The 12,059-nt window shown below is 44.1% G+C and overlaps 1 long non-coding RNA gene across 1 annotated transcript in view; it reads right to left on the reverse strand.

Annotated features, from left to right (window-relative positions):
* Window positions 1-2,419: 2,419 nt before the first annotated feature.
* The window catches only part of LOC132534927 (uncharacterized), a 50,849-nt gene continuing 41,209 nt past the window's right edge, over window positions 2,420-12,059 (reverse strand). The window contains exons 3-4 of the long non-coding RNA XR_009546687.1: window positions 3,361-3,494; window positions 2,420-2,615 (exon numbers count right to left, since the gene is read on the reverse strand). This is a non-coding gene — a long non-coding RNA (uncharacterized LOC132534927). The remainder of the gene's footprint in view (window positions 2,616-3,360; window positions 3,495-12,059) is intronic.

Below are 12,059 nucleotides of genomic sequence, written 5' to 3' on the forward strand. Positions count from 1 at the left end.
GCTGTAATTAGGAGAGAGAAAATCTCCTACAGATACCCCTAGCTAAAAGGCAGAGTCAGTCAGGCAGAGAGAGGGTCTGACGATGTGATTTTGCAGATATGACACTTTGTGTCATGCTAGCTGTTAGAAAAGAGAAAGAACGGTGAGGAGGGAGAGGTCAGAAGGGCCTGATAGATAGAATATCAGATGGAGCAAGAAAATGGCCTCCACAGACTCCATGCTACGATACACCTGGGTATATTACAGTCAGGTGGTGTCCAGTCCAGTCCCTGCTTAGCCATCCCTGGGTCCTGCCTTCCTAGAGCACAGGCTACAAATGAATGATCCAGACTTCTCTCCACCAATGTTGAAAGCGTCTGGTAGGATCATAGAGACAATTACACACATAAATGCAGAATTCTTTTTTTCGAAGTTGTAACAAAAGAAAAAGGGGGAGGGGAGGGAATTGAAATCATTTTCCAGGATAAGGTTCAGGGAAATGATCAATGGTGGAAAAAAAAATTAAAACACAATGGAGAATGTAAATAAAAGACAAGAGGCAAAAGGTAGCTTTATTCAGAAATAAAGTTCAGAGTGGATGGAAAAGCAGGTGAACCCTCATCTACAGTAGCTTACCCCCTGAGACCAGAACTTGTGGCACTCCCAGATTTCTCTGTGTGGCCGCAGCTTCAACCGGAAGGCAAAGGAGCAGAAGAAAACTCTGTGGTTTTAGGGAATGGGAAGAAAGGAGAGATACTGGAAGCATTTTTAAGAATTCAGGCTGGCAATATTCTCCAGGACCTACATCCCCTCACTCACCACTGGGTTTACCTCGTGCTTTGGAAGACATAGGAGAAAACAGAATGGTTGAATTAACAGTCACAGATAGTCTGGGACTCTGAAAATATCTCGGCTCATAGAATGATTTCAAGCTGAGTGCAATGCTTCCTCAGATAGCTTTGGATGCTACCCAAAGTCCAGTCCCCATTGCTGCCTCTCTGTTTCGTGTGTGGGTGCGAGGAATTGGCCGGAAGTGTATCTCAGTGATGTCCCCTTGTGTACTGGGCACACTTGTCTGTTTTGAGAGCATTGAGGAGGGACGGGATGCCATCATATGGTCCCTGATCTTGGGTATGATGTAGGGTCCCAATCCCCTGTTCTGTTCTGGCTGGGCTGGTTCTGAGAGCCAGATCTCTGCAACTCTTCCTCTGATCATTGTCAGAGGGTTACAGTAAAGAGTTGACCTAGCACGTTATGATTGGGCCCTCCTCAATCGCTATCGAACAGGCCATGGCCGGTGCGCCGCTATGTTCCATCGCTGGGGAGCCAGAGAAGACCCAAACTGCCCCTGCGGCTCCAGACAGACTATGACCCACATAGTCAACGACTGCCACCTCTCCAGATTCAAAGGAGGTCTCGAAACTTGACATCAGGCTCAACCTGATGCTGTTGACTGGCTACGGAAGAAGGGCAAACATTAGAAGAAGAAGAAGTAAAGAGTGGAGGTGGGAAGAGTGGGAAGATGAGAGATCATGGTGGGTTTTGTTCAAGCCTTCTGAACAAGACAACTGTAGAAGTATGCATGGCCACTTCTCAACTTTTCAACTATTTGTGATTTCTTGCCAAACACCCCCACTAGGGCCTAGGGTGTAACCTGTTCATTTCACCCAATATCCATTGAGTGAACAACTGGGGCATCTGCCCTCTCAAAGTAACCCAAAATGTGAAGGCTAAGCCCTTCAACTGCATGTAGTCAGGCCCAGGTTCTCTGTGGCAAGCTGTGGGCAAGGGCCTAGGAGAGGCTCCCAAAATCTTACATTGCTCAAAGAAACGGTCCCATTGCAACTCAGGTCTAGAATCAAAAGCTCGAACTTGGTCTCAATACATGTTTTACAGGAAAGATATTTCTTGGTAAGGCTCCTCATGCTAAAAGAGATAGACTTGTCTACACGCTGTGTCAGTCTTGAGACTTAACTTTGGAGGTTATGCATGGGGTGGAGAAGGGGGGAGGAAAAGGGGGATACAGCTCAATATTCAAACACTTCTAATTTTTCTTCCTTGCCTTCAGATTTTCACATCTTGCCTTCACTCTTTAGCCTTCTCTGCCTTCATTGATCCATAAAACACTGTAGTGCCAGTGGTGACCGTGGCTTTATTTAATGAAGATTTGTCGGAAGGTGTCCGATACCAGTCTTGCGCTGGCGTTGGGAATGCAAAGCCAACTCATTGTTGATCACTGCCTGCCACCTCGCCTCTGTCTGAGATATTTACTATTAAGAAAGGAAACATGGATGGCAGAAAGGGAGGCTTACCAGGCAGCAGGATACTCTTTGAGAAGTGGCCCAAAGGGAAGAATCCACCATACCAAGGACAATGTGAGAAGAGTTCTAGGCATTCTCAAGCTGGAGAAAATGATGGAGGCAGTTCGCCCTTTCAGATGTCACTGGTCTTCTAGTTAGTTCATAACTGAAGGAGGTTCGGGGTAGCGGGGATCTAGAATATCGTGAGCTATTCAGATGATTTTCCATGACAAGGTGATTCTCGCTGTCTCCTAGGATGGTGAACCGGTGTTCTGTCATCCTTCAACACTGTGAGTGCTCTGTGGTCAGGCCAGCTTCCATTCATCTTCACTTAATCTAAAAAACGAAAGGAGCTAGATAAAAGACACTCTCACATCCTGACTCTAGCAAACTACAGTGCAATGAAATGGAGACATGTAATATTAATAATATGCTTCACTGTACCTGGTTGAGTTGAGTGCATGTGTCGCCATACACAAGAACACAGGTTCAAGTCCCTGGCTTCCAGCTTCGGGGAGGAAGCTTCCAGAATGGTGAAGCAGTGCTACAGGTGTCACTCTGCCTCTCCTCTATCTTGCCTTGCTCTTTTTTTTTCTCTTGTCTCTATTCAATAAATAAATATTGTAAAAGATATATGCCTCAAAAAATGAAGGATTTAGGGAGGAAGGAAGCTAAGTCAATGAGGGGACATGTAATCAAATGGAAACTGCTAAGAAGGGGGGAGAATCCTGGGTAAGTGGAATAAAGAGAGCAGAGTGAAAGGCAGCAGGTGTTATCCAGAAAACTAGGATACTTTTCCCCTGTGGGCAACACCCACGGTCACTTGAGCTTAGGCTGTACAGAAGACGAAAGAATCAGAATAGCAGATCCCATAGGGAGCAGGGAAGGAAGCTGTGTCAGTAAACACAAAATACAAAAGATCCAGAGGGTCTGAAGAATGTCCTCCTCTCCCTAACTTAGGGCCTGTTTCCTCACCCTTATCCAGTGAGAGTGCAGGGGTGTGATACAGGTTAGCTGCAGACAGTAAAGGAAGGAGAACAGAAATAGACAACTGAGGAACTCTGTGGTGGCCTCCACCCACCTGCCTTGTCAGTGTCCAATTCAGCTCAAATTCCAACTCAATTCAAGTCGTCCTTACTCTTGGGAAACTCATGGGTTGGGGAGGGCATTGTTGGCAACCAGAAATCCATTCTTCCTCTTAGGGCAGTTGTTGTCCTGGGATGTGAGGAAGGGAAGTAACAGAGGTGTCAAGGATGTGCCCTTTAGAGTTTACAATCTCTCCTTGTCTCAATTCCAAAGCGTAGTACCCTTCACCAACAGAAATGTAAAAAAAAAAAAAAAGAGAGAGATTACATAGACATGCAGATGTGATGGGTACCAGGCTATGAAAGTCAGGGCTCTTGTTTTCATTGAGTTTGAGGACTAAGAGGGAGAAAAAAAAAAAAAGAGTAGAAAATGTCAGTTAATTTTTAATATTTATGACTTGCAATGAGGGTGACCCACTGAGTCTCAGTCCAACACTCAACACCAAACATGTAAAAGTTATTTTGTTCAGGACCTGGAGAAGAGAGAAAATTTCCAAGAAAATTGCTGTAGAAATATATTTTCTTTTCCTGCACTGGAGAGAAGCAGCCTGGGTCCACCCATGGCCTACAAATGAAGGCACCAATACAAGACAAGGCGTTCCCTAAATTTAGTTTTGCTAAGTATGGCACACTGGTGCAGACACAAGTAAGGTTATTGAGGGAAAGTTGAAGCATCACACTCTCAGACCTCAAACTATACTAGATGGCTACCATAATCAAAACGGCCTAATACTGGAACAAAAATAGACACAGTGATCACTGGAGAGGAATTGAAAGCCTTGATAACCCCCAGAACTACAGGCATCTAATGTTTGACAAGAGGGCTCAAAGTGTTAAATGGAGATAGGAAAGTCTCTTCAAGTGTTGTTAGGACAATTGGATTGAAACAAACAGAAGAATGAAACTGAACCACTGCATTTCACCACACACCAAAGTAAACTCCAAATGGATCAGGGACCTGTATATTAAGACTAGAAAGTATCAAATAATTAGAGGAAGATGTTGATGGAACTCTTTTCCTATTACATTTTATAGGCATCTTCAGTGATACAATCCAGTTGCAAGGAGAACAAAAATAACTAACACAATGGGACCACATTAAGTTGAAAATCTTCCAACAGAAAAAAAAAACACCCAAAGATACTTCTTACAGAATAGGAGATTTTTATATGCCAGACATCAGACAAAAGACCAATATATATATATATATGTATCATATATAAAATATATAAATATATATTTATATATAAATATATATAAAGAGCCCAGCAAACTCAGCAACAACAACAACAAAAAAAAACCTCAATTCACAGAGAATTTGAGCATAATATTCATCAAAAAGATAGCCAAGGGCCCAACTGAAATATGAAAAAATCTCCCGTCATTGTCAGAGAAATACAAATAATGGCAAATAATAAAATACCACATCTCCCCCCACTTCAACCCCTTGAGAATGTCATACATCAGAAAAAGTAGCAACAACAAATGCTGGAGATATTGTGGAGCCAAAGAAACTTTCCTGAATTTGCTGGTGGGAATGAAAGTTGGTCCAGCATCTGTGAAGAGTAGTCTGGAGAACCCTCACAGGCTAGAAATGGACCCAGCAATTCCCCTCCTGGGGATATATCTCAAGGAGTCAAAACACACCCTGAGCAGCAAGTGAGGGAGTGGGGCCAGGAAGGTGTTGTGTCTGGGGTGCGGGTGGGGGAGACAGGGGGAGACAGGGGGAGACAGGGGGAGGCCTGCCACTGAAGGGGAAAAACTGGGCAGGAGCCATATTGAAATCCTGCCCAGGGGGAGTCCCTCAGGAGGGAAGGAGAATGTGACTGAAAAGGAAGAAATCATGGCCAGCCTCACTAAGGAGGTGTTTTGTCCAGGGCATGTCAGGGTGAGAAGCAGGTCCTGTCAGGATGATTCCAGCAGCAGAAAGGTTCAAGAGTGAGAATTTGAAAGAAGCTGATAAGCACAGCCCTTCCTGAGAGGCCAAAGGTTTTTAAGGAAGCCCTGTGTTGATCACTGCTCAGGAATAGAAATGGGAGGTGGGGTGAGGTCTCCCATACTGAGATAGATACACCTAGGGACTGAAAATGAAAGGAAGATCGAAGACTTACTCTTTGATCATTCCTAGGAAAAAAAATAAGAGTCATTGGCCCTGCCTTTGACCTACATGAAGAAGGAGGATGAGAAGTGGTCTCCTCAAAAGCTCTTGGGTGACAGCCTGGGATCCCCCTAAATTCCTAGAGAAACTTCTTTCCTCACTCATTTCTGCTGGTTCTACAGCTTCCCCTCCCATTCGCATGATTCCTTCCCAGTACACCTCTAGCCAAAGAACAACACTTTTTTTTTTTCCCTCTAGCTTCTCGACCCTGCCACACTCTTCCTCAACTCTTGGAACACAAGCTTCTTCCCGTCATTCTCTTTATGCCCTCAGGCCTCTGGGCTACAGCTTTGACTTGGCTTCCCTCTGAACATTTCCGGAATTTCTCCCAAGCTTGAGAGAAGCTTTCATCCCAAAGACTCCTCTGTCCCCATGGCTTTTCTCTTTGACTCAGAAATGAGTGTGATTTGTTCTCTCATTAATTTGGTCCTTGTTCTCTCCCCAAACTCTGTAAATTTTTTGAGGGCAGGGATTTTTTTTTTTAACTACTCATTTGTTTCCAGGGGCATTTTGTAGATGCCGAGTTAATGTTTGTTGAATCAATGCAGAGCACATTCACCTCTTCACCTTCTCTTTTTGACATATGAATTCACTTCCTAGGCAGCTGTGAGTGTTGAAGTTTCAGTGTATGTGGCCTCTAGGTAGATTATCTTAAGGGACAGTGGAAAAGGGAGTGAGACTTATGGAAACAAAAATGGAGGCGTGGGATGCAGAGAAGGGGGATATGCTCAAGAGTTGTCAGGAGGGGCCAGGTAAAAGGGGAATGTTGGGGGGGCACGAATGAGAGGAGAGGATTCTTAGTTTTAGCTTTGGGGAGAGATGGCTTGAAGATTGAGTGGGTATTAAGGGTAGGGCTGTGTAATTTCAAATAAGAAAAAAAAAAGGTGATTGATATATTTCTCTAGATCAACCCCTAGAACAGGAGGCAAGGCATGACTGAGGATTAAAGGTCCATTCACAGGAGATGGTTGAGTTATTTGTGAAGGGTAAGAGTAAAGAAAAGATACCAGTGAGACGAGGGCTTGGATGGTCTTTCTCAAATTTGGGAAGAATTAAGGTCAAACCTTAGGCTCAGGCACTGGAATCACCATCTTAACAATGTCTTGTGGTAGTCCCCAGGCCCCAGCAGGAAGCTTCAGGTTTACCTTGATTTGCAATATCTAGGAGTTTCTATTCCCAGCGTCTGGGTCTCTGAATGGTTTGAGCCTGCCCTAGCCATGAAAATTTCAGTGTTCACTATTGACACAAATATCATAGACAGAAAAATAGTCCCTGAAACACTCATTCATACAAGAGGTAGAAGAAAGAAAAGTCACACCAAAATAAGCAGTGATCACTTTTCAGATAAAGAAATAGGAAGTTAGAGGCAGATTTCACTGAAAATAAGGGGGAAAAGTAAGTAAATGTTGTAGCATTCCATAAAGCTGATATTCTTAAAACTGTGGGACCCGTCAACTTTAAATTTGCAACTGCCCTCTGTGGTTTTAAAAAAAGGGTGCAGAAAAATGCCTCTTCACCTCTGAACCTGGCAGCACAAAAGCATCATTTGAGGAGTTATTCTTTTGTTAACTGGGTGAAAACAACAACAAAACCTGAAATCCACAGTATCTCCTTGAAGATACAAGTTAGGGAAAGTTTCAAGTAGGTGAAGCCTAACTCAAGGATGGTGTTTGGAGTCACCAATAGTAAGTGTAGTTAACAGACCCCTATACAGTGAGACTAGCTGGGCAACTTTAATATGTCAAACCACTTCCCCAAGGGTCCTAAGAGGAAAAGGCCTCCACTGAGACTTCAGTGGATTCTGCAAAGCACTACAAAGGAACTACTAGCATGTGTAGTTCTACACACATCACAATGGTGCACTCAAGGAGAAATGGGCCAGGCACATTTGAGAGTGCTGTGTATTCTGTTCATTTGCTTTGGAATGGTTTCTGAAAGCCATATACAAATCAGTTACAAGGTGGCACTGGGTTCTATGTAATCATAATCTCTTGATGAGATGTACGGCCTGTCCCACTTTGTGTAGTTTCCAGGGAGTTCGACTGTGACCCCCTCAGGGAGCATGCTGGGAGCAAGCTGCCCAGACTTCCCTTTTCACTGTCTGGAGACCACCACAAACCAGGTGACATCCCCCCAGTAAACGCTACTCTGTGATGTTCAAATCATCCATCCCCAGATTTTGATTTGGACATAACCCTTGGGCTTTCCCCAGGCTTGGGGAAATCTGTATATCCAAATAGACATGTGATTTGCCTCAGGGGCAAAACGCCAGTGAGCCTGAGCTGGATAAAAATTCACAGGTGATGTTTACACTCCTTTGCTGCCATGCTACATAGCGCCACGTTAAAATTCAATGCCTGTGTAACTGCGGTAACTATTACCGTTCTTAAAAATATGTAATCCTCTATAAAGTTTAAGGGATTTTTTTTTTAAAACAAAACTTCACTACTTACCAAAACTCTAAAATCACAGGGTTGGTTTTTTTTTGTTTTGTTTTTAATATACTGAAGAGATCTTATAACTTATATAAGCTATGCAAGAGTGGTAATAGCTACCAGATTATTAAAAGTGTCTCTTGAGAACTAAGTGTGAACAAAATTAAGGCTTCACAAGTCTTCTGGGAAATGTGAGCATTACAAGGACTAAGGGTCTAGAACTCTTTTAAGAAAGAGTGACTGAATCTTACAAATACTCCAGCATTCTCCAGAATGCCATTAACATTTTGCTTCCCTTTCTCTCGGGGAAAAGATAAACTCAAAAGGTTCCCGCAGGACAGTACTCTCACACTGTCCTTCAGTGAATGACGGATGCTGTCTTAAAAGGTACAGAGGGGATGGGTTTCCTAGGAGCCAAATGCCTGGTTCTGATCAGTCAAGAATCGGTCTGTTCTAAGTGAGCCCTAAGGGTTTTTATTTAACCCCCTAGAATTTTGCTGACCCTTGTGGCCGGAGTTAGCAAGGAAACTCCTCAAGTGCAAAATCTGTGTCTGATGAATATCTCTCTCCAGAACCCAGAAAAGGGTTAGAGACAAGAGTCGATGGCCAGAACCAAAGCCTCTTCATACCAAGTCTGGAAGGTTCGAACATGGGTTCATGCCGTTGAGTTGTACCACTTCAGCCATTAGACATATATACATGTCACAGTGAAAAATGGGATGTATTATGCATCTTTTGCAAGCCTTGACTTTTTTTTTTTTTGGAAACAAGTTAGGTCAGGGTCAAAGACTTAAGCACCCCTGCTCATCTAAGCCCATAAGTTTGCCCTGATCCCCAAGTAACGAAAACACAGATCCTGTAACTGAGTTTACTGACCTGCTAGACTCCCAGAGATGGGGAAAACTCAGAAGCTACTCTGAGCAGGGGCTTCAGAGGGACTCCTAGCTTGTGAAGGGAACTAGAGCCAGCTCTGTAAGCAACGCTCTTCAGGACTGTGAACTGTTGTGTTTCTGAGCTGACACTGTTCTGATTAGAAGAGGAGATTCTGTCTTCATGTTTGGGCTCCTCTTGTGACAGTTGCTTCGGCTTGCATCCTAATACAGTTGCTAAGACTGTATTAGGATGCCAAGAACCAAAGACCATGGCATCTCTGTGTACCCACAAGACTTGGGCTAGCCTAGGATCCTAGACATACTTTGTTTGTCTGTCTGTTTTGTTTTCATTGTGATCCTCTATGTACCTATCCAACTTCCTGAAGAGTAAATACTTTATCTTCTACCCATCCTTAACTTTTTTTTTCACCACCACAAGAATGGTTTTAAGAAGAGCCACACAGAAAGTAGGAATTTCAGTCGATTTGTCCTGAGCTGACAAAGAAACAGAGTCAGGGATTTGCAATGGGGATTTGCATACCCATTGCTCCTGGCTAGCTGGCTTTCCACTGACGGGTGTGTGTGTGTGTGTGTGTGTGTGTGTGTGTGTGTGTGTCACTTACATGTATTATTTTCTCAGCTGCTCCCTCAGTTTCTCATTTAAGCTCTCAGCATGTTCTCGCTCTTCTTTTCCATGTTTCAAGGCACATCCTCCAGTATCAGCTGAAAGGTGATTCCCAAAGCCACCTGCACAGATTCCCTAAATCGAAGGGTTTGCTGTCTGTCTGTCCAAGAGTGGCCACTGCCATACAAAAATAATAATCAGCTTCAAGTAACAAAAAAAAAAGAAAGAAAATTACTGAGAGGAACTTTCAATGGGGAAGGCGGGAGGAAATGATAATCTTCTGCAAAGTAAGAAACCAGATCTTCAAAATGTCTATGTCTGGCTGCATAAAATCAAGGTTTTCTGAGAGAAGACTACGGGAGACAGCGTAATGGTTCTGCAAAAGACTTTGATACCTGAGAGTCTGAGCTCTCCCAGGTTCAATGCCGGACGCCACTACCAGTCAGAGCTGAGTAGTGCTCTGGTGAAAATAAATAAAAAATAAATTCATTACTGATGAGGCAGAGAGCACAAGGGGTGTGGCAGGGATCATCTTCACAAGGCAAAGGGAAAAGGTACCTGGTACTTGAGACATGAAAGGGCCAAAGAGAAATTGAGGGGACAGACAAAAACACGGAGCCCAGCTAGGATGGGCAGGAAACTTGCCACTTGGCCATAAAGAGAAAGATGAGTGATTGATTGATGTTGTCATGTAGCAGAAGTCCAGAATCTCAGGCCACACATGTTTCTATCACAGCCGGCTCAACGAAGTCCTTTGTTCTCCCACCCAGGCATTTCTCAAAGGGGGGACCTAAGACGGTGCCTATGACAAAAACTTGCCCAAAGCACAGTTGTCTGTGCTACCGGCCATGGGACCAGGCCTCAGTGACATGCCCCATAGGCACAGACTGCCGTGGAAAAGCGTCTGTGGCTAGGCGGGGGCCTCGCACTGGAATTGGAAAGAATTGGTGGCGAATCCTCCAGCTCTGCCCAGCTCTGGCCTGGACAGGAGAAGGTTTATTACAAAGAAACATTCGGCTCCCTCCCCCTCCAAGAGAGCTGAGACCAATTTTCCAGCACAAAAGAAACATCTATTAAACAATGCTAATGAAAAAATGAAAGTGATAATGACGCTAAGGAAATGCTAGCTGTTGTGTGACATTACAGCAAGGAAGGAAAGAGGAGGTTCAGCAGGCGAAAGCCTACATGATGGTGAAAATTCCATCAGAAAGAGTAAGTTCTTGATTCAAGTTGGCTCCGGATATGAAGAAGGGGAAACAGGTCTGAGTCATTCGGGCAAAGGATGCTAAGACACTGGGGCTAAGGTGTGGGGAAACAGCAAGGTCACAAAACAAGCAAGGAGGGGTGCATTCCACAGACAGAGGGCTGGGAGCGAATCTTAAGGTAATTACAGAGAGTAATTAAAGAGCCTGTGGGGCCGGGTGGTGGCGCACCTGGTCGAGCACACGTGTGACCCAGGTTTGAGCCCCTGGTCCCCACTCGGCATGGGGAAAGCTTTGTGAACGGTGAAGCAGAGCTGCAGATGTCTCTCTGTCTCTCCCTGTCTCTCACCCTCTTCCCTCTTGATTTTGGGCTTCTATTCAATAAATGATAAAATTTTAAACATTAAGGAAAACAACTATAGTGTGCCGACTGAGAAGGGTAATGAAGGCAGAACTCAAGCAGAGAAAGTAATGTTCTGATGTTGAGGGTGTGGACTGGCCACCAGTATCCGTGTCCAGCAGGGAAGCAGTTACGGAAACTGGAACTCCCAGTGAGGCTGTGCAGTTTGTCCCCCAGACTCAACAACGAATTCCTCCTCTTTTTCTTCTGGTTTCCCCTTGCTTCCTTGAACCTGTCACGTTGCCTCTCACAACCACACCTTTGCACATGCTGGGTCTTCCTATTTGGACAGCTAGCTCCTTACCTCCCCCCACCCCCCAAAAAGGGAAGAAACTGGAACTCCAACCTTCTGCAACCCCACCAGAAAGAATTTTGGTCCATATTCCCAGAGGGATAAACAGTAGGGGAAGAAAACCAAGAGGGCTGGGTGTCCCCATTCCCCCGGGACATAAAAGGTCTGTCACTATAGTGGATTCTTGTTTTTTATATACATATACCATCACTGAAAGGGAGGCACATCCGGAAACCACCAGAAGAAGACAGGCATCGTTTATCTTCTCTGAAAGAAATGAAGAAAGTAGGAAGGATGCTTGGAAGTAGTAATAGGTGTAGTAGGGGTGACTTCGGAAGGAAATGAAGGCAGGCTCATTGAAAAAAAATGGGGAAAAATACATCTGTAGACATATAGATAGATAGGTAGATAGATAGACAGACAGACAGACAGATAGATAGATAGATAGATAGATAGAAGGTTACACAATTAGCTTATAGCTGTGACCTTGGGAGAACTGCTGCAGTTTCCAATGGAGGGGTTGGGGGACAGAAAATTCTGGTGGTGGAAACAAATGTATAATTTTATAAATTGATATCAAATCACTAATAATAAATAAGTAAAATTTTTAAATGAAAAGTATTTGGGGTAAAGGAGGAGAAGGAGGAGGAGGAGACAGAAACAAATGAGTCCTGAAGACAGCTCACCTTCAAAGGCCACACACATTTAAGC

This window comes from Erinaceus europaeus, chromosome 20 (assembly GCF_950295315.1).
Source record: "Erinaceus europaeus chromosome 20, mEriEur2.1, whole genome shotgun sequence".
NCBI classification, from domain to species: domain Eukaryota; kingdom Metazoa; phylum Chordata; class Mammalia; order Eulipotyphla; family Erinaceidae; genus Erinaceus; species Erinaceus europaeus.